Here is a 21,332-nt window from a genome sequence, read left to right on the forward strand (position 1 = left end):
GCGGTCCCGCCCTCAGGAATGGACTATTTGGCTGACAGAAGAGGCTGCGGAGACCAGGTGCCGAGCCCCGGGAAACAGCGCAGGGTGCAGGAAAATCGGAACACAGGGGCTCCAGCGCCACTCTTACAGCAACGGTAAAACGGAGGTCCTGCTGCAGCCGGAGCCCGTGTCCGGGCGGGAGTGGAGTCCCGGGCGCTGTGGCCCGGGACTAAAGAGCGCATCTTCACCGGGGTAAGAGGGAGGAGGGGAGCTTGGCGGCTATCACTTGCAGCGCCCTGGAGCCCGGGCTCCTGTCTGTCCTGCGTGATGTTAACGCAGCCAAGCTCTCCGGATAAAAACGTTCATTTATTTTCTTGCCGGACTTTGTCCTAAAAATGGACAAAACACACCACCTTCCAGGATATTACTGTTTGCATGACCCTACGGGCGGCTTGTTGTTTCATGACGTGTTTGATGCTCCTGTTCTCATAATATTTAAACGCAAAACTCTTAATTTGCTTTGTGTAGTTGGCTGAAAATTCTTTTTTAAAAAAACTATTTATGTTAAATAAGGCTCACTAGCATATTAAAATAGCCGTGCCTAACGACTTCATCCCTTCCCTGTCGGATTGCCAGTGCCAAATCTGTATGGAAATTCTGATCGAGCCTGTAACCCTGCCTAGTAATCACACACTCTGTAATCCGTGTTTCCAATCGACCCTCGAAAAAGCAAATTTATCTTGTCCCTTTTGTCGCCGCCGGGTATCCTCGTGGACTCGGTACCATACCTGAAAAGATTCTCTTATCAATATGGAACTGTGGAAGATAATTCAAAAACACTACCCAAAGGAATGCAAGCTTAGAGTTTCTGGGCAAGAATCGGAGGAAATCGTTGATGACTATCAGCCAGTTCGTCTGTTAAGTAAACCTGGGGAATTAAGAAGAGAATATGAAGAGGAGGTAAGCAAGATGGAGGCAGAGCGATGAGCCAGTGAAGAAGAAGAAAACAAAGCCAGTGAAGAATATATACAGAGATTATTGGCAGAGGAAGAAGAAGAGGAAAAAAGACAGTCGGAAAAAAGGCAAAGGGAGATGGAAGAACAGCTGAAAAGGGATGAAGAGCTGGAAGATAAGCATTAATATTAACAATTTCCATGAGGGAAGTATCTTGGCTTCTCCCTTGAATTCCAGAAAATCTGATCCAGTCACAGTCAAGTCTGAAAAGAAAAGTAAGAATAAACAAAGAAACGCTGGAGATATTCAGGAGAAATTGACAGTAGTGGTGAGAAAAGTCCTACATGGCAAGACACAGAAGTTGAAGAAGATACGCCAACACTTTCCCCACAAATAGGCCTTGAAAATCAAGAACAAAGTGCAAAATCTTCAATGGAATCACCTATGCCATGGTTGTGTGCCTATAGTTCAGAATGGTCCCTTGAAGGAAAAGTCGAAACAAGACCAAACAATCATGATAAAGAGTTTTGTGTTTTAAATCATGAGGAATCGCAAACCAAAATTCTCTACTCAAAAGAAGCTGCAGGTAAGCCTTGTGGCAAAACAGAGAGTGGGTGTGCTGTATGTGCAGGTATGACACAGGTAATTGGAAACAACACAGTCGAGACAGAAAATGAAGAGTCTCATCTGATCAGTATGGATATTTCCAAAAGAAAAAACGAGGAATCTTTGTTCAAAGCAGCTAAGGATCCATGCTTTTCTGGAAAAAGAAGAAAAATGTTCCCCAGAGGTTCCTCTGACCAAGAGGAAACAGAAATAAACTTCACCCAAAAACTGATAAATTGGGAGCATCTGCTTTTTGAAAGACATAAACAAGAAGAACAGGACAGGTTATTAGCGTTACAGCTTCAAAAAGAAGTAGACAAAGAGCAAATGAGGCCAAACCGGCAGAAAGGATCCCCTGATGAATATCCATTACGGTCTACACCCTTACCTTCAGACAAATTGCTAAATGGACAGAGGAAGAATTCCAAAGATAGGAGCTTCAAAAGACAAAGTGACACAGAGCATTCAAAACCACAGAGAGGCTCAAAAGATGAAAACTGGCAGCCTTCTTTTAAGATCCAGTTGAGGCATTCCATTAATGGGAGAAAGAGGCCAAGTTCTACTAGAAATAATAGTAGATACCTAAAAGTGCTCATTCCCTACAGTCTCATAATTCACAGAAAAGTATTTTTCAAATGTTTCAGAAATATTCAAAGTAATGCATGAGTAAAGGGAGTGTTTTATGATCTAGGAAGGCCAGATTGTAAAGCTCTCGTTCCTATCATAGAATATTTATAAATTTGTCATTAATTCTGCTTTGTAGTCACACTCATATCTTTAATTAAAGGACTATGTGATTATCCGGGAAGAATACATAGTGTGTTTTTGTGGAGCTCAGTGATGAGCAAGTGTCTCTCTATCATTTCGTTGTTAATAACTGTGATACACTACGTTTTGCAGTCTTTATGGATGTGAAAATGCCTTGGCCAACTCCAAGAAATTTTCAAGTGCCATTGTATTTCCAAAAAATGCATGTTTTATGGCCTTTGCTGGCTTTTTTGTCATGACTAGTAATCAAAGCAATGTTAGACTATTCCAAGTAATTAAGGAATCCATGCAGAGTTTAAACTGTAAGTTTTCTTGCTATTTTCCCATCTCTAGAGTATGTGAAATGTATCTTCTACATCACTGAAATAATCTGATTTCTATCTCCAGTTTAAGATTTAAGCATTATGGCATGTCTGTTTTTCTTTGTTTGTTTGTTTGTTTGAAGACAGAGTCTCACTATGTCACCCTCAGTAGAATGCTGTGGCATCACAGGTCACAGCGACCTCCAACTCTTGGTCTTAAGAGATTCTCTTGCCTCAGCCTCCTAAGTAGCTGGGACTACAGGTGCCTGCCACAATGACTGGCTATTTTTTTGTTGCTTAGCTGGCCTGGGCCGGGTTCAAACCCGCCAGCCTCAGTGTATGTGGTTGGCATCGTAACCACTGTGCTATGGGCACCAAGCCATGTTTGTTGATTTTTAAAAAGATTAAGATCAATGTTAAAGCTGGGCCCAGTGGCTCATGCCTGTAATCCTAGCACTCTGGAAGGCGAGGTGGGTGGATTGCCTGAGTTCTCAGGTTTGAAACCAGACTGAGCAAGATTGAGACCCTGTCTCTAAAAAATAGCCAGGCATTGTGGTAGCTGCCTACAGTTCCAGCTACTCAGGAGGCTAAGACTAAAGATTTGCTTGAGCCCAAGAGTTTAAGGTCGCTGTGAGCTGATGCCATGGCACTCTTAATGAGGTGCCACAAAGTGAAACTCTGTCTCAAAAAAACAACAACAAAAAAATCAATGTCAAATCAGAAAATCAGTTTTCTAGAAAATTTGGAATTAGTCGACAAAAGGAAACTAGACTCTTAACTCATAAAATGAGCTAAGAGTTGGGATGAGGCTTGTTGCGTGACCCGAGACACGAACGAGCAGCAGCTTTGCTGTAGGTGTAAACTCGCTCCTGTAATTATTAAGTCAAGAAACAGACTATACACCGTGGGATGGCATGTAGCAAAGTTCTTTATTCCAAGTTTAAGTTTTATACTCTTCCAGTCACGTACACACCTAATCCATTATCTATTAGCTGAATTTTAACTTGAAAGGAAATATTTATCATATCAATGTAACCACTTGTGTAGTAAATCCCTTCCTCTAAACAGTGACTAGTTTTCCGAGCAGGGCACAAAGACGAAAACAGCTATAGGGGAACAGAGTTAATAGAAGAATATCTTCAAGCATTCACTCAGTTTACTCAGTATGAAGTAATGACTGTGACCTTCCTTCAGGGCAGAGCACCTATAGACCTCTGACAATATGTTGTTAACATATGTCAACCCTCTGGCCTGTATCTCTGAGGAAGGGCGGCATGCCCTTGGATCTCAGGCTTCACAGAGTGTACTGCTTCAGAGAAAAGGCCTAAGGAATTTTACAATTCCACAAAAGCCTAACTCTGTGAGTAACCCAGGGGGGTCCAAGCCTCTTCAGCCTCCGGAAGAAAAGCATGTCATTTTAAACTCACACTGAATTTACTTTGTGTGCTTGATGTAGGATAAGTTTATTTCTAAATATTATCCTACATTTCCCCCCTTTTGTTTTTGATGAATATTATTCATATCTGTCATCATTAAAGCAAACACTTGCGCATAACGTTCATTTTCCCTTTGTGCATGCTTCACTCTTTTACAAATCAAATATAAAATGAATCCAATAATTAAAAATAATGCTAATGATCCTATAGAACTTCCTATAAGTCCTTGTATTTTTGGGATAGGATTCATTTGTTCAATTCCATCAGCTATGCCTTGTAAAATCTGATCTCCATCTATCCTTTGTAACTTATTTTCAAAAGTGGAATATATCTCATGTTGTAAATTTACAATTTCCTTAGTCAAATTATCATGGTTTAACAAATGCTTTTTAACATCCTCCCAAGGGAATTTACTCTCATTATATTTAACAGGGGTTATACAAAAAGTAGTTATATTCCAATCACATTTCAACTTCATTTGTTTCTTTAAGCTAACTAATTCATCCCCCAACATAACAACAGCTTGTTCTAAGTCAGCAATTTCATTATATAACTCAGTGTCAATTTGTTTTTGAGCAGTCCATAATTGTTCAGAGTCTTTATGCCAATTAGCCACAAAATTATGTGTTTTAATCCCTTGAGTTAAAGCCACGCCAGAGACAACAGCAGAAGCTGTCACAGCAATAATTCCTAGAATAATAGCAAATAAAAGTCCAATAAATCTCTTCGTTCTTCTCAAAACTCGATCAGCCAGAAGTTGAAGAACTGTCAGGGCAGGAGATTCTTGCCACGGTCTGGTCAAATTCACTGGCATCCACACACCTGTCCTGGCTCTCAACAAATACAGCTGTTCCTTTTGAGGATTAAAACTTAGAGAACTATTAATACAAGTAAACAGTTGACACACAGGACAAAATAATTCTCCTGTTTTTTCATTTCACTTTATGTTGCCTTTAAGCCACACAAAGGGTAATTGAACACAAGCTTGAATGTATCTTTCATCATGAACAGTAAATTCCATACCATAAGTATGAGATGTGGTGGTTTGATGATAAAACAATCCACCAGTCCAACCCTTCATAGGTTTTAGAGCTGCTGCTACTTTCCACAAATGATTTTGTTTAGGAAAGCCATAAATTCCAGGTGTGGGGGGTGCAAACCCAACATCTGTCCAACTCATAGGTGTTGTCATATTAATACTGATTTTATTTTTATTTATAAGATAGGTAAACTCATCTCTTGGCAACTCAATGTTACTAGGTCTCTTATCGCTGTCCAGTAAAGTTGCCTTTGGACTCCAGTCCATTATAGGACCTTTGGAAGTATTAATTAAGAAAAAAGTTTGATTTCCTTTACATCGAGTCCAATGCACCCATTCCCTTTGTAATGTAAAACTGTGCTCCTTACAAGGAGGAGTTTCCACATCTATAGGAGTAAAACCTGGGATAAAACGAGAGATGGAATTAGCACTTAGCATAAACATCTCACGTTTGACATCATTCCCAGAAGCTGGCCGGTCATAATGACTTAGCCAGTACTGTACAGTCATATTTAAACACTGGTATTGTTGAACAAAGCAAATAGGAGGGCCGGTGACCCCAGAAGTATAATTAACAAGCTTCATTTAAATGCTGGAGTTTCATTTTCATCATTTAAATTTAAAAAATTTAAAGTAAATAGTGCTGAAGATAATCTGTTTTGGGGGGTGGTATACTGTCCATCCCCCTTCTGTCTTTTGAGCATATCTTTTAATGTTCTATTCTGTCTTTCAATTATAGCCTGACCCTGGCTATTTTGAGGAATACCTGTTAAATGATTTATTTGATGGAGATTAAAAAATTATCTGCATTTATTTGAAATATATGCTGATCCATTATCTGTTTTTATAGTTTCAGGTTTGCCCATAATAGCAAAGCATTCTAATAGATGTGTAATAACAGCATCTGCTTTTTCCAATGATAATGCTGTTGCCCATGAAAAATGAGAATAAGTATCTACAGTATGATGTATATATTTTGTCTTACCAAATTCTGGAAATTGAGTCACATCCATTTGCCATAGTTGATTAGATTTCAATCCTCTAGGATTAACTCCCTTGGGTAAAGGAGGTGATACTAAAGGTTGGCAAGTGGGGCAAGATCGGACTATGGCTCTGGCAGAGTGCCAAGTGATGCCATGTCTCTGTTTTAATGATCTTGCATTAGAATGATGAATATTATGTTCTTGTTGGGCAGTAAGTACTGACCCTATTAATTGATCTACCATATGATTACCTTCTGATAAAGGTCCGGGTAATCCTGTATGGGCTCTAATATGTGTAATATAAATACCTTTTACTCTGGCTCTTACTAACTTTTGTAGTTTGTGAAACAACAAATTTAATTCTGAATTATTTTCTGTTAAAGTAACAGTCTCAATGTTTTGTACTACAATTGTACAAAAGATTGAGTCACTAATAATATTTATCTCTTGATCTGGATAATCACTTAGTAGCATTAGTATAGCAAATAATTCAGCTTTCTGAACAGATTGATAAGGAGACTGTTCGACCTTTTGTATTTTTTCTCCTATATATCCTGCAATTCCTTTCTTGTTAGCATCAGTATAAAAAGTGAGAGCCTTATCTAACGGATGTTCTTTAATAACTTTTGGTAATATCCAATTGGTTTTTTTTAAGAAATTGAATTCTTTTATCCGTAGTATAATGGTTATCTATGATTCCTAGGTAATCTGAAAGAGCGATTTGCCATTCAATGTTGAAGATAAATAAATTATTAATTTGAGAATTAGTAAGAGGCACAGATATTTTTTTCTGGGTCTTTACCAATTAATTGTCTAAATCTTTGATGTCCTTTTAAAATTATTGCGGCTATTTTGTATATATATGTTTCCATTTTCTTAACTGTCTTGTTCGGTAGGAAACACCATTCTATAAAATTATTTTCTTGTGTTAACAGTTCAGTAGGAGAATGATTGGAAGGAAACACATATAAATAAAAATGACCGACTTCATCAATTCTATCTATCTGAGATTGCTGGATATGCTGCTCTATCCACTGTAATTCTTTTTCTGCCTCAGCAGTTAATACTCTAGGGCTTTTTAAATCAGCTGGTCCTTCTAAAGTTGCAAACAAATTTTTTAGAGCATATGTGGGAATTCCTAAACTAGGTCTAATCCAATTTATATCTCCTAATAGTTTTTAAAAATCATTCAGAGTTTTTAAAGTATCTCTTCTAATTGTTACTTTTTGTGGAATTATTTTTTGTCCAGTTATTTTATATCCTAAATACTCCTATGGATCTGTATGCTGTATTTTGTCCTCAGAAATTACAAGTCCAAACTGCTGGCAGTTTTCCTTTACAGCTTCAAACATCTGCTGTAACTTTTCCTTATCGGGGTGTGCTATTAAGTTATCATCCATATAATGTAAGCACACACACCCCGGGAAAAGTGTCCTTACTATCTCTAAAGGCTGATTTACAAAAAGTTGACATAAGGTGGGGCTATTCAACATGCCTTGAGGAAGGACCTTCCAATGGAAGCATCTTGCAGGTTTTTCTGAGTTCAAGGCAGGAATAGTGAAAGCAAATCTTTTGGCATCTTCAGGATGAAGGGGAATGGTAAAGAAACAGTCTTTTAAATCAATTATGATGATAGAATAGGTTTTAGGAATTAGAGATGGGTTAGGTATTCCAGATTGGAAGTTTCCCATCAGAGAAATAATTTCATTGATTCTTCTTAAATCAGTCACCATTCTCCATTTCCCAGATTTCTTTTTTACTAGAAATACTGGGCTATTCCATTGACTGGTACTGGGCATTATATGGCCTGCTTTTAACTGGTCTTGAACTATATTATGAAGCGCTTCTAATTTTTCATAAGGGAGCGGCCACTGTTCAACCCATCTCGGTTTATCTGTTAACCATTTTAATGGCAGGGCGAAGCGCTGAACAGGAGCCTCTATATAAAACCCTCATGAAGAGCAGCCAAGCCTAGTCCAGTTTTTGTCATTTCCCATTCTTACAATTTCAGGTTTTAAAGTAGGAGTGGGGTCAATGGGATTATAACCCATATTCATCATTATAGTCTTGGTTGGTTTGGAAATAGTTGGAATAGTAATCATAGCTCCCCACTGTTGTAAAAGATCTCTGCCCCAGATTGATAATGCAATAGGAGCCACATAAGGGCGTAGTTGAGCTTTCTGACCCTCAGGGCCAGAGCAGTTTAAAATATTTGTACTTTGTTCAATATCCGTTAAAGTTCCCATACCAACAAAAGTAGCCTCGATTTTCTTTTTTGGCCAGCCCTTAGGCCAATGTAAGAAGCAATTATCGAAACATCAGCTCCTGAATCTACTAGTCCAGTAATTGTTATTTTATTAGCAAAAGTTACTGTACACTGAGGTCTAGAGTCATTAAGGAAAGTGTGCCAAAAAACCTGTTTTCCTGTGCTGCCAAAGGCACCTTCCCGCTTTACGGGAGCGGCCTGTCTTTTATGATAGGGCAGTATTAAAATTTGTGCAATTCTTTGACCAGCTTTTAATTTTATATTTTGAGTAGAAGAAGCCATAAGCATAATTTCCCCTTGAAAATCAGAATCAATAACTCCAGGATCTATGTTCAAACCTTCCACTGTTAAACTGCTTCTACCTAAAATAAGTCCCACAGAGGCTGGTGGAATAGGGCCATATATTCCAGTCTGAAGTTTTCTAGGTTTTTGTCCAGCTAAGATTTCTTCCTCATATAATATTGGTATGTCTAATGCTGCACTTCCTTGAGTTGCATGAAAGATATCTTGGACATGTAATTTCACAGGCTCTATTTCAATTAATTGTTCTGATTCGCCTGTGCATGTGTTACCCCAGGGTCCACTGGAAATGACCTGGATTGCTCGAATTTGTTTTCAGGCCCCGAGCTCAGCCTGATATCCCGTTTTTTGATTCCTGAGCCAGAATAAATTCTACTTTGGGCGGCAGGTGTTTGCCGTCTTTATCTCTAACAGATCTACATTCATTAGTCCAAAGTTTACCTTTTCCACAGCGGCGGTATAGGCCAGGTGCTTGCAGCTTAATATCCTGAGCTACCGCAGCTGAAGTACTCTCAATTTTAGCCTTGCGACATTCAGAACGCAGATGCCCTATTTTCCCACAATTAAAACATTTTGCCTTCCTTTTAGTCCCATTAAGTGCCTCCGCCAAGGCGGCAGCATTAAGCTTTGCCTGAAATGCTCCAGAACCAATACCCCTACAAGTGCGGAGATATTGTTCAATGGAAACATTGTCCTGATTCTTGACGGGGGTCAGGGCTAACTTACAATCTGAATTGGCATTCTCAAATGCTAATTGTAATAGAAGCATCTGTCTGGCCTGTTCTCCAGGAACAGATCTTTCAATTGCTGTCTGAAGCCTAGCTACAAATTCAGAGTATGGTTCATTGTTTGCTTGCATGATTTTTGTAAAAAATTGTTTAACCCCATCTTTTTCCTCTAGTCTTTGCCAAGCTCTAATACAAACATCTTTAACCTGCCTTAATAAATCTTGTGTTAATTGCAGCTGTTGGTGAATGTCAGCCGCAGGGCCCATACCCATTAAAGAGTTAACTGGAGTTCCCTGAGCTCGGTTTTGCCAAGTTGCCTCTTCCAGCCACCAAGCCTTGAATTGTAAAAACTGACCAGGGCGCAAGGTAGTACGAGCTAAAGTTTCCCAGTAAGCAGGAATAAAAATATGATTTGTGCAATATGAATTTAAAATGCCAATTATGAGGGATGAAGTGGGTCCATAGGCGAAAACAGCATCGTTCTTAAAAATTTTATTTGTATAGGAGCATGTTGAGCAACTCCTGATTGACCATGCTCTTGAATTTCCCTGAAAACAGGATATGCTTGTATAACAGGCTCTTTATTATTACCTGATTCTGAAATTTGAACTGAGTTTTCATTAGATATAGCCAATTCAGAAATATCTAAAGGAAAGTGGTGCCGTGCTGTGAAGCGTGTATCTGGAGGATTAGGCCACACAGGATAGAAGGGGTCTTCCCTCCTGCCCATAGGACCTGGTGGTGCAGAAGGAGTTAGAGGCTTGTAAGGTGGAAGCACATCTTTACAAGAACCTGCTTTAGAGCTTGCTCTAGAGGAGAGTATTGCAGCTCCCTTCTTTTCTAAGAAGGCAATTCTTTGATTCATTGTATGAAAAATTTCAGCCATAACCTTTTTAAGGTGTTCAAACTCAGCAGACTCTTTTTGAGTTGATTCATCAGCCATTTCCACTAATTCTGGACAGCTCTCTGCATCACTTTCAAGACTTTTTAAGTCACCCACATATTTCTTTTGAGGCTTATTAGTTTGGGATTTAGAATGGGAATGTGGAATATCATAAACATGTTCCTATTCTGAGATATTCCACAACCTGTTCTGGCTGGTCTAACTGACTCAGCTCGGACAAAGGAGGCGGGGGTGGCCACTCCTCAGTCTCAGAATCTTGCTCAGAACATGTCTGAAATAGCTGATATGTTACCCATATTACCCTACTTATAAAATTGCCTTCTTGGTGGGCACAACGCAGAGCCCGACCCACTTTCTTCCAGACCTTTAAATTAAGCTGGACTTCCCAGTACAGTGTAAACCAGTGGCAATGCTTAACAACCACATGGAAAAGTTCCCTCAGGTTACTGGTTTTTACCAGAATTTTAGTGGTAGAAATCAGAGTTTTTAAGATGGCAATATACTGGTCCTCCAAAGAAGAAGAGAGCTGAAGACTCATATCATTCCCTCCCATGTTTCTTGTTATGCTGGAGACGTCCCACGTACTCTGCGTGGCAATTGCACCGTCCCAGTTACAGGGTTCTCAAGTTTACCTCAAACGGCTTCAGCAAAGATCTCTCCGAGGCATCCTGGTGGAGGCGGTCGTCCTCCAGCCCGGTGTCCAGAAAGTCTTACTGCTCCTTCGCGATCCCCTGATCCTGCCGACTACACCAATATGTTGCGTGACCCGAGAGGCGAACGGGCAGCAGCTTTGCTGTAGGTGTGAACTCGCTCCTGTAATTATTAAGTCAAGAAACAGACTATACGCCGTGGGATGGCATATAGCAAAGTTCTTTATTCCGAGTTTAAGTTTTATACTCTTCCAGTCACGTACACACCTAATCCATTATCTATTAGCTGAATTTTAACTTGAAAGGAAATATTTGTCATATCAATGTAACCACTTGTGTAGTAAATCCCTTCCTCTAAACAGTGACTAGTTTTCCGAGCAGGGCACAAAGATGAAAACAGCTATAGGGGAACAGAGTTAATAGAAGAATATCTCCAAGCATTCACTCAGTTTACTCAGTATGAAGTAATGACTGTGACCTTCCTTCGGGGCAGAGCACCTACAGACCTCTGACAATATGTTGTTAACATATGTCAACCCTCTGGCCCCTATCTCTGAGGAAGGGCGGTATGCCCTTGGATCTCAGGCTTCACGGGGTGTACTGCTTCAGAGAAAAGGCCTAAGGAATTTTACAATTCCAAAAAAACCTAACTCTGTGAGTAACCCAGGGGGGTCCAAGCCTCTTAAGCCTCTGGAAGAAAAGCATGTCATTTTAAACTCACACTGAATTTACTTTGTGTGCTTGATGTAGGATAAGTTTATTTCTAAATATTATCCTACAAGGCTGGATGGGGTAAATTGACAATTTGGGAGATTTGGAACTGAATGAGTCTGGAATAAGCAGAAACTTTGTCTAAAATGAAGTAGCAGGTTCAATTCAGTAGAACATTTTCCCTTGTCTATTCTTTGCTAAATGACACAGAACATTTTGATTTTACAGCTTTTTACACTGGGGTATCTGGTGTCAAAATCAAAGTTAATTACTACATTACCTGAATTTTTGAAAATTCATATTTCTGTTAATCTGCTATTTCAGAAAAAATGGGAGTTTACTATCTCATGTTGTAGAATCTGAAGCATAACCATGTGTTTATTTTCTCATCCTTTATATGGATATTGGCTTTTATGTGTGTTTACGGACAGAAAGAATGACACTTGGGATTTGCCCTTCTTACCCCTAAAAGTTTAAATCAGGATATTGATTTCATTTTGTGAAATTTAACTTAGAGATTATTGTTGTTCTGTTTCATTAATATAAACAATTATTAACAAACAGTAGTGGGGTTTTTTGTTGTTTGTTTGTTTTAGAGACAGAGTCTGATTGTATCGCCCTTGGTAGAGTGCTGTGGCATCACAGCTCACGGCAACCTCTAACTCTTGAGCTTAGGTGATTCTCTCGCCTCAACCTCCCGAGTAGCTGGGACTATAGGTGCCCGCCATAATGCCCAGCTGTTTTGTTTTTGCAGTTTGGCCGGGGCTGGGTTCGAACCTGCCACCCTCAGTATATGGGGTCGGCACGCTACCCACTAAGCCATAACGCCACCCAGCGAACAATAGTTTTAACAGCTTTTCTGCTGATGTTCAGTGCTTCATTCTTTTAATATCAAAATATGATAAAATTATCAATATTTTTATGTCATTAAGGTTTTTTTTCCCCCACAAAGTTTGTAATTGAAATTCTTTTAGTCTTTGCATATTTGATGGTATCTATGTCAATATTGATTGGTTAATTATGGATAGAAATCTGATGCTAATTTGAAATTTAGTCTGCCCCTTTTCAAAAAAAGTGATTACCTTCCGAATAGTGATTGTAATGAAATGATGGATGGTTAGAAACTAACCAAATATGTCTAAAATGGACTAAAATCTACCCTCTCACCAAACCAATATTTTTCTAAGAGCAATATCACTTTATGTTACGGGTTAGACAATGTTGGAACTCCTTAAATCAAAAGTCACTTAATTAAATCTTTCTGTTACAGTCCATGACCAAAATGTGGGGAAAATAACCTATAGTGTGATGTATTTAGGATTTATATATTTAACCACTTATTTGTCTGTGAAGAAGTCTTCCTGACTAAAGTTGGTTTTAAGATCAATTTTAATTTCTATTTTAGTCTTTCTGCTATTCCTACCATGGATGCCTTTTGTCAGAGACTAATAAATGTTTTGTGACAGTCATTAGAATGTAAAAAAAAAAAAGAAGAAGGAAGAAGTGACCTGTGATCCCCATTATCTAATACAAGCCCATGCACTGTGTGTGTCCGTGGGCTAGAACAGTCCCTACTGCAGGAGAGTCCCACATTCAGGGGGTCATTGCTTCCCATCCCACAGGAGGAGGTTCAGATATTTCTCTTATGGAGACCCATAAGTCAGTCTCTCTCTCTCTCTCTCTCTCTCTCTCTCTCTCTCTCTCTCTCTCTCACACACACACACACACACACACACACACACACACACACACACACACACACATACACAGCACCTTAGACCTAAACCCAGCCTCTTCTACCACAAGGGACATTTCTGGTTAGATCAGGAAAATACAAAGGTGCCCCTCACCTCCCTCATTACTCACTATTGTTCTGCAACTATTAGATGACAAAGTTCAACAAGATAGAACAAAGGCCAGGTCTACGTGTTGATGGGAACAGTGGAATAGAGGGTGTTAAAGACTCAGGTATATTTATGGCCTTAAATCTTCAGGTTTTTCTGCAAGAATTGTCCCATGAGCCTAGAATTAGTCATAGGTGGTGAGAGGTCTCCAAACTGCTGGGAAAGGGCAGCAAAGAGGAGGTCTTAGGACATTCCCCAAGGTGAAAAGCAGAGTGCCAGGTCTGAGGCTGCAACTCCGGTCTGCAGTGATGATCAGTGTCCTGCTCAGGGTGCAGCCCATGGTACAACACGCATCACCTTTACAGAGTCCCAGGCTAGGAGCTGGTGGCTCCAGACTGCATTATAGTTATCATGTTCTCGAAGCTTCCCTTACAAAAGGCTGTGAGCTCTGACCAGGGGAACAGTACACTGAGACAGAGGCTGTGAGTCTGGTTTCACAGCACACAAGTGCCCAGAGTACAGAGCCAGGTTTTGTGTCACTCCTGGGGTCTCTTCCCTTAAATTCCGGAAAATGTCTTTTTTATACAGGACTAAAAGATAAAGCTTACAGGGCTTGGTAACGACCCCCCAGAGCCCTATCTCCAGAAGCTCCACTGTCAGTTGTATAATCACAAGTTGTGTCTTATGCCTTGGCAACCTGCTAGGAACAGAAGGATTCCATCCATATATGTCCTGGGTCCTCACCATCCATCACGCTTCCTGAGCTAGATTTGGACAAAGACTCATGAGGAAAAGGAGATGACTCAGATCTGAAGCAGTGGGATGGAAGAGTCAGATTCAGGAGCTGATTGGGAATAGGGGCTCATAAGTCCCAAATCAATGAGGACCCTCTGGTCAGCATCTCCAGAGCCTGCTGAGTGGTTTACCAGCTGTCCGCACAGCGCCTACCTCTCAGGGCATCACACAGCGCCCTCTGCTGGCCACAGGGCCCAGCTCCTCCAGCCACTGTCACAGCTCCAAGCACGTGGAGCAGTGTCCCTTTTGGCACAGTAATTTTTTTTCTGCTCACCTTACCTAAGACAATAGAGTGAGAAGAACCCTCCATAGGTCTGTCATGGAAACAGTGAAGCCCTCATACTTGGGTCTTTACCTCCACAGGACACTATCTTTAACCTGGCTGCCATGTTTAACCCAAAATCTCCTATGCTGCCTGCTGTTTCCAGACACTGCTTGTCATGTGTCAGAGGACAGTTAAAGGCACAAAAATAACTCACATATAGGGAAATTATCCTATGGAGATGTTGGGGACACACAGGGAAGGGAGCCTGGGGAAGCCTCAGCCAAGTGTCACGTTCAAGTTTGGATCCACAAAATGAGTCAAGATTCTCCATGACAGAGGGGAGAGGGAGACAGCTCTTCTAGTGGGAGGTCAGGGCATGTGCCATGGACCAGGTGAAAGAAGAGGAGAACAGGGATGATGTAGAGGAGGGGCAGGAAGAAGAGGGGAGGAGAATAAGGAGGAGGGATCTCCCCTCCTGGGGGGCTGGGTAGGTCTCAGGGGGCATCTCGCAGTGAATGTAGTTTCCACTGAGGTGGGAGAAAGATCAGGAGTCAGCCCTGTGACAGGCAGGTCAGGGGAACCAGGAGAATCCCGGGCCAGCGGTTCACGTCCCTTCTCCACAAGCCGCTCATCACAATGGGACCCCACCCCCAACCCCACAGGTGGCCACTTTGTGCTCAGCCAAAGCCAGAGGGGCCACATGCAGGGGACAGAGACCTTGCCTGTGCAGCCACCTGCTCTCCAGGGTCTTGCCCTGAGAATGCCAGTAGTCCCTGTCCCCTGACTTCTCCCATCTGTGTCCTCAGCTCAGTGACACAGTCATGATCAGCCGGGGTTCCACCTCATCTGGGCAGGACTGAGTTTAGAAATAAATCTGCAGCCAGAGATAGGCTCACCTGTGTGTGTTCACATAGGCATGTTGTGCGCATGTGTGTGTGTGTGTCCGTGTGTGGTGGGTATGCACTGTTACACATGTGTGCCTGGGTGTCCATGTGTCTATGTGCATGTACTTGTGCAAATTCACTTTTCTTCCCCGAGGTCACGGAGGCTGGTTTTCCTCAGTGTCCAGTGTCAGGAAACACCTGATCTGTTCCATGTATCCTGGGGTTGTTCAAGGTTTAAGTACCTCACCGGTTACAGTCTACTATGTCTTGGATGGAATCGGGGGTTATGACAGGTGTGTGGTGTTATTGTCTTTGCCTCCTTATCTTGTTAGAATTGGATAGGTTTCATCCCTCTGTGATACTTTGCTTATGCCTGGAGAAATCGGGACTGATTGATTTCTAATTGGGGTTACAGAGCATCTCGGGTGTGTTGGTTTCATCAAATCAGGTAAGTTTTGGGTCATCATTGTTTGAATGTGTTTTCTGTCTTTTTTTTTTTTGCTTTTAATTATTTTTTATTTTTATTTATTTTTTTATTGTTTGGGATTCATTGAGGGTACAAGAAACCAGGTTACACTGATTGCATTTGTTAGGTAAAGTCCCTCTTACAATTGTGTTTGCCCTCAAAAGGTGTGGCACACACCAAGGTCCCACCTCCCTCCTTCCATCCCTCTCTCTGCTCTTCCTTTTATGTCCTTTTATCCCAACATTATCTTTCTGAGACTTCCACCTGTGTTACACGTTCTGTGCATTTTTTATTCTTATTTCCTTCTGTTTTTCAGGCACAGTAATAACAATTGATCCATCTCAAGTTCAATTATTTTTTTCCTTATTTCTTTTTTAATTTTTCATACATGATAAGACTTTCTTTTGAACATTTCATTAGTTTTGACTTTTTAAGATCACATTTAATGCGTTTTAGCTGGTTCCAGATCTTTCTCTACTAGTTCTAGTGTCTGTGACTCTTTGGAGATAGTTTTTATCAACTTTGTTTGCTGTTTTAATTGTTCATTTAATGTTTTCTCATTGCTGTTATGTTTGGTGTCTTGTAGTGTATAGGGGAAATTTTTTCTTGTTTCTTTATCTGTCTCCTACTTTCATCTTAAAACATGAGACCTTTAAATAATATAATTTGGACTCAGTGTCCGTAGCACAGTGGTTATGGTGCCCACCACATGCACCAAGGCTGGAGAGTTCAAAACTGGCCCCAGCCAGCTAAACATAATGACAACTGCAGCAGAAAATAGTTGGGGGGTGTTGTGAGCACGTGTAGTCCCAGCTACTTGGGAGGCTGAGGCAAGAGAATCGCTTAAGCTCAAGAGTTGGAGGTTGCTGTGAGCTGTGATGCCACAGCACTCTACCAAGGGTGACATACTGAGACTCTGTCTCAAAAAAATAGATAAGTAGATAAATAAATGAATTAATTAATTAATTAATAACCTAATGGGACCACTCTAGAAGTCAGATCCCTTCCTTGATGATTACTGTTTTTATTTTTTCGGTTTATGTTTAACAGTAGTTATTACTGTTAGTCATTTCTGGCTTCCTGGTTTTCTGGGCTAGGTCTGCATCCTCTGCACATGTGGTCACTGACGTCCCAGTTCAGTGACATTAGTGGCAGAGATTCCCTTCACCACTCTCAGGAACACAGCTCTCAGCCCCTCCCAAAGGCCCCTGCATGTGTTGAGCCCAGCTCCACACTCCATCACCTCACAGTTCTGCCTTGGCCTCACTTCATCTTTGCACAGCTCTTCACTTTCAGCCAGTGGAGAAGCATCAGGGCCTTTCTAGTTCTTTCTAGGCTGGACATAACACAGTTCGGAGCATAGAAGTGATTTTCTGTATCCACAGGAACGTGTCAGAGCTTGTCAACACCACCTATAGACACCCACACCTTGCAGTTTTTCCTTATAAGCTTTTTGTTCAGCTTGTTGTCTGTCCCATCTTAGTGAAGCATCACAGGAATGGATAAGTATGAACTCTATGTATTCAATTTTGATATGAGAACAATTAATGACAATTAATGACACAGTGGGCAGGGGGGAAGGGGAGACCAGACAGAGGAGGGAGTGGGTGAGGGAAAGGAAAAAAAGAAAAGAAAAAGACAAGAAAAGAAAATAGTGAACAATTCTCACATAAATTGGATTTAATTTTCACCAAAATACATTACTTAAACATTAATTTTCAATTCAACTTGTTAATATGTTGTTTGGGATATTGCCTCCTCATTTATAAGTGAAATATGTTTTTAATTTCCCCTTTATAATAATATAGTCTCTCCAGTTTTAATATCAGGTGTACCCAGATCAAGTAAAATGATTTTGAAGTATTTCTTCGTTTTCCTTTGTCTATAAGAGTTGGCATGATCTGTTTTTTGAAATTATCTTTTACTTTTATTTATAAACATTAGTTATATATTTTTTGAGACTTAAAAAAAATAAAAAGTTTACTGATGACTCCATACTCAATCTCAGAGTTAAAACATTCTATAATAGACATACTCTTATTTGACAATGTGAATGTTACTTTCATGGCATTATTATTATTATTGCTTAATATTTTGATGCAGCAATTATCTGATTTCTTTTCTGAATGTATTTGTTTGTTCATTCTTTACGAGGTTTTTGTTTCTAGTCCTTATCTTAAACATTGTTATTGTTATTAAATTTTAAGCCCCTTTAATTTTGTGATGGCAAAAACCAGAAACCTAATAAACACATGTATATGTAAAAATAAAAAAAAAAAATCCACCCCTCTGACCATATATCGTACTCCCTGGCTGAGTTATATTATAAAAATCCAGTGATCAATCTCTCTCTCTCTTCCTCTCTCTCCCTTTGTGTGTGTGTGTGTGTGTGTGTATGTATGTATATGTATATGTATATTTAAAGTTCCAAAACTGCTGCACAGTCAGGAAATAGATTCTAACTACTCTCACATAAGTTGATCTGTGTTTTATTCATCAAACTATTTAGATGACGTAGGCGTTGTCATGACTGATAAAGTACAGAAAATGAAAGGGATTCTGTTTCATGGTTGTGATTTCATATGTGATTGGAATTAAGTACTGGAAGTAAGCTTGACACATAACTTCTCAGAAAATCATTCACTGACTTCCTCCACTCACTTTCCTAGTGTTTAATTATCTCATCTGTGGACACAAAGCTCACAAACCCATTATTCTCACTTCAAGAGTTTTCCCTAAAGTCCTTTGTGAGATTTTGCAGTGATGATGTGGATATTCTGATTTTACTGAGCATATGGCAGATTTTGAGTTTTTTATTCAGTGTCTTTTGGTAAATGATAATGTTACAGGCCCCTAGAGACACATTCCCCGTGGTGGCCATAGTGAGCATTAGATTGACTACAAGGGAAAGTGTGAAAATTTTCTTCAGAAATGAAAACATAAGGATGGTTGGGCTGTTGGAATCATTTACATTAGTAAAGACACATTGAACTGTGTACTTAATATCCCCAAATTTCATTCTATGTAAGTTAACTTTAAACAAGGAAAAAATAAAAGGAGAATGATGGAGTTTTTGTTAACAAAAGCCATCAAATTTGCCACCAGCCAGGCCTGCTTTAAAGGAAATTCTAAAACTGTTTATCAGTGAGATGAAAAATAATCTCAACAAGTAGCTAAAAATTTAACAACAAATAATTATTAAATAAGTACTAAGTGGAGAAATATGGGTAAAATGAAATGAAAATTGAGTATGTAAAATGGTTATGCTAACATCAGTTGGTATTTTAAATGCATATATGTGTAAATGTGATTGTGGATGTGTGTGTACATATGACACATGTTCATCAATGTGTGTGTATATTGTAAACATAGGACATAACTATGTTTGTTGTCCTTGTGTAAATAGATAGAAAGTACATGGAATTGAAGGGACTGGACTCAGACTCCCTGACGCTCCATTTGAGACACTGAGTCCCTTTATGTTGTCCCAGAAATCAAGCGGTCAGATGTCCTACCTTTAGAAATAAATTAATATATGTCTGTCCCCAGACCCTCCCTGCCCTGTGTGCTCATAAGTCAGCAGGAGAAGGTGGAGAAGAATGAGCTGAGTCAGTTCCAATGGGGAAGAGAATCGTGGACTCTGATAGGCCTCTGCTCTTGGCAGGTCAAATCTTCCAGCCAATCAGGACTTGGTCCACATGTTATCTGCTCAGCTCCTTGAGAAGCTCTGAGTGTTTCTCTAATTTATGGGACAATCCCAGGAGAGCCTTAGTGCCCCACAGTAAGTGCATTGCCTCAGTCTGCGTCTGGCCATCTACTGTGCTTCAAGCTTTCCCCTGTGGGGGTCATAGATTTCCTAGATCAACTTTTCTGGTGTTTCTGCTCATCACCTCAATGGATTTATCAAAATTTAAATTATATATGGGGGTTGATAGCTCAGGGAACACCATCTCATGGGGATTAAGGTACATTAAAACATCCCTTAGCATGGCACCCATAGCTCAGTGGTTAGGGCACTGCCACATACTGGGGCTGGAGAGTTTTAACCCAGCCTGGGCCTGCTAAACAACAATGACAACCACAACAAAATAGTAGCCAGGGGTTGTGGTATGCCCCTGGAGTCCCAGCTTCTTGGGAGGCTGAGGCAAGAGAATTGCTTAAGCCCAAGACTCTGAGGTTGCTGTGAGCTGTGATACCACCTGCCGAATCAAAATAAAGTAGCTCGCTTGGCTTTTTTCTCCCGTGGCCCTTGGAGAAAAAAAGACAGTCCCCCGGCCCAACGGCGCGACCCGCCAGGGGCGCACTGGGGACAGTCCGCCGCCCCCGCCCGCGCGGCGTCCCCGCACCGGGGTGTCGGGGAGCGGCCGCGCCGTGGGAGAGGCGGCCCGGCCCCCAGGTAGAGCACCGGGGCAAATCTCTGGGCGGGGACACCTTGGTGGGTGGATGCCGGCAGGGGGGAGAGCTCGGGGACGAGTCTCGCTTCCTCGCCCCGGGATTCCGCGAGCGCTGCTGCGGGGGTCTGCAACACTTGGGAGGCAGGCCCGCCCCCGTGAAGGGCGGGGCCCCTAGCCACCTTCCCAGCTGGGCCTTCCCACCCGTCCAGGAGCGGGTCGCGGCGCACTGCCACGGTGCAAATGCCCCGGCGGCGGGGGCGGTCCCCGCCCGACCACCCCCGCGAGGAGAGAAGAGGGGGACAGCGGGGGAGGGAGGCCGGGTGGAGGGGCCGGGAGGAATGGGGGTGGAAAAGATCTGCCGGACCGCCAGCACTGCCAGACCACTCGGTGGGGTTGAATCCTCCAGGCGGACTGCGAGGACCCCACCCGTTTACCTCTTAAAGGTTTCACGCCCTCTTGAACTCTCTCTTCAAAGTTCTTTTCAACTTTCCCTTATGGTACTTGTTGACTATCGGTCTTGTGCCGGTATTTAGCCTTAGATGGAGTTTACCACCCGCTTTGGGCTGCCTTCCCAAGCAACCGACTCCGGGAAAACCCAGCCTGGCACACCAGGGGGCTACCGGCCTCACACCGTCCATGGGCTGGGCCTAGATCGGAAGGACTTGGGCCCCGCACCAGCGGCGCCGGGGAGTGGGTCTTCCCTGCCACATTTAAGGTCCCCACAGCAGGGCGGGGATTGGGCGCTGGGCTGTTCCCTGTTCACTCGCCCTTACTGAGGGAATCCTGGTTAGTTTCTTTTCCTCCGCTGACTAATATGCTCAAATTCAGTGAGTACCAAGTCTGATCTGTGGTCGCTGCTCGAAGGGGGGGAGCGCCAGGGGCAGGCGGAAAAGAGGGGTACCCATCCGCTTATGGTGCGAGGCAGCTCCTGAGAAAGGACTGGAGACCGTGGGAAAGCACCCCATCTCTCCTAGGCCCCACCACGCCCCAACCCCCACGGTCCATCGCTGGGCTCATGGGAGGGTCGGGCTGGAAGCGGGCGCCGCCAGACGTCTGCA

The 21,332-nt window shown here is 41.7% G+C and overlaps 1 pseudogene; it reads left to right on the top strand.

Moving 5' to 3' along the window:
• Positions 1-612: 612 nt before the first annotated feature.
• On the top strand, positions 613-2,198 carry LOC128586818 (E3 ubiquitin-protein ligase RNF168-like; annotated as a pseudogene).
• The last annotated feature ends 19,134 nt before the right edge of the window (positions 2,199-21,332 follow it).

The sequence above is a fragment of the Nycticebus coucang genome, chromosome 5 (genome assembly GCF_027406575.1).
Source record: "Nycticebus coucang isolate mNycCou1 chromosome 5, mNycCou1.pri, whole genome shotgun sequence".
Classification (NCBI taxonomy): domain Eukaryota; kingdom Metazoa; phylum Chordata; class Mammalia; order Primates; family Lorisidae; genus Nycticebus; species Nycticebus coucang.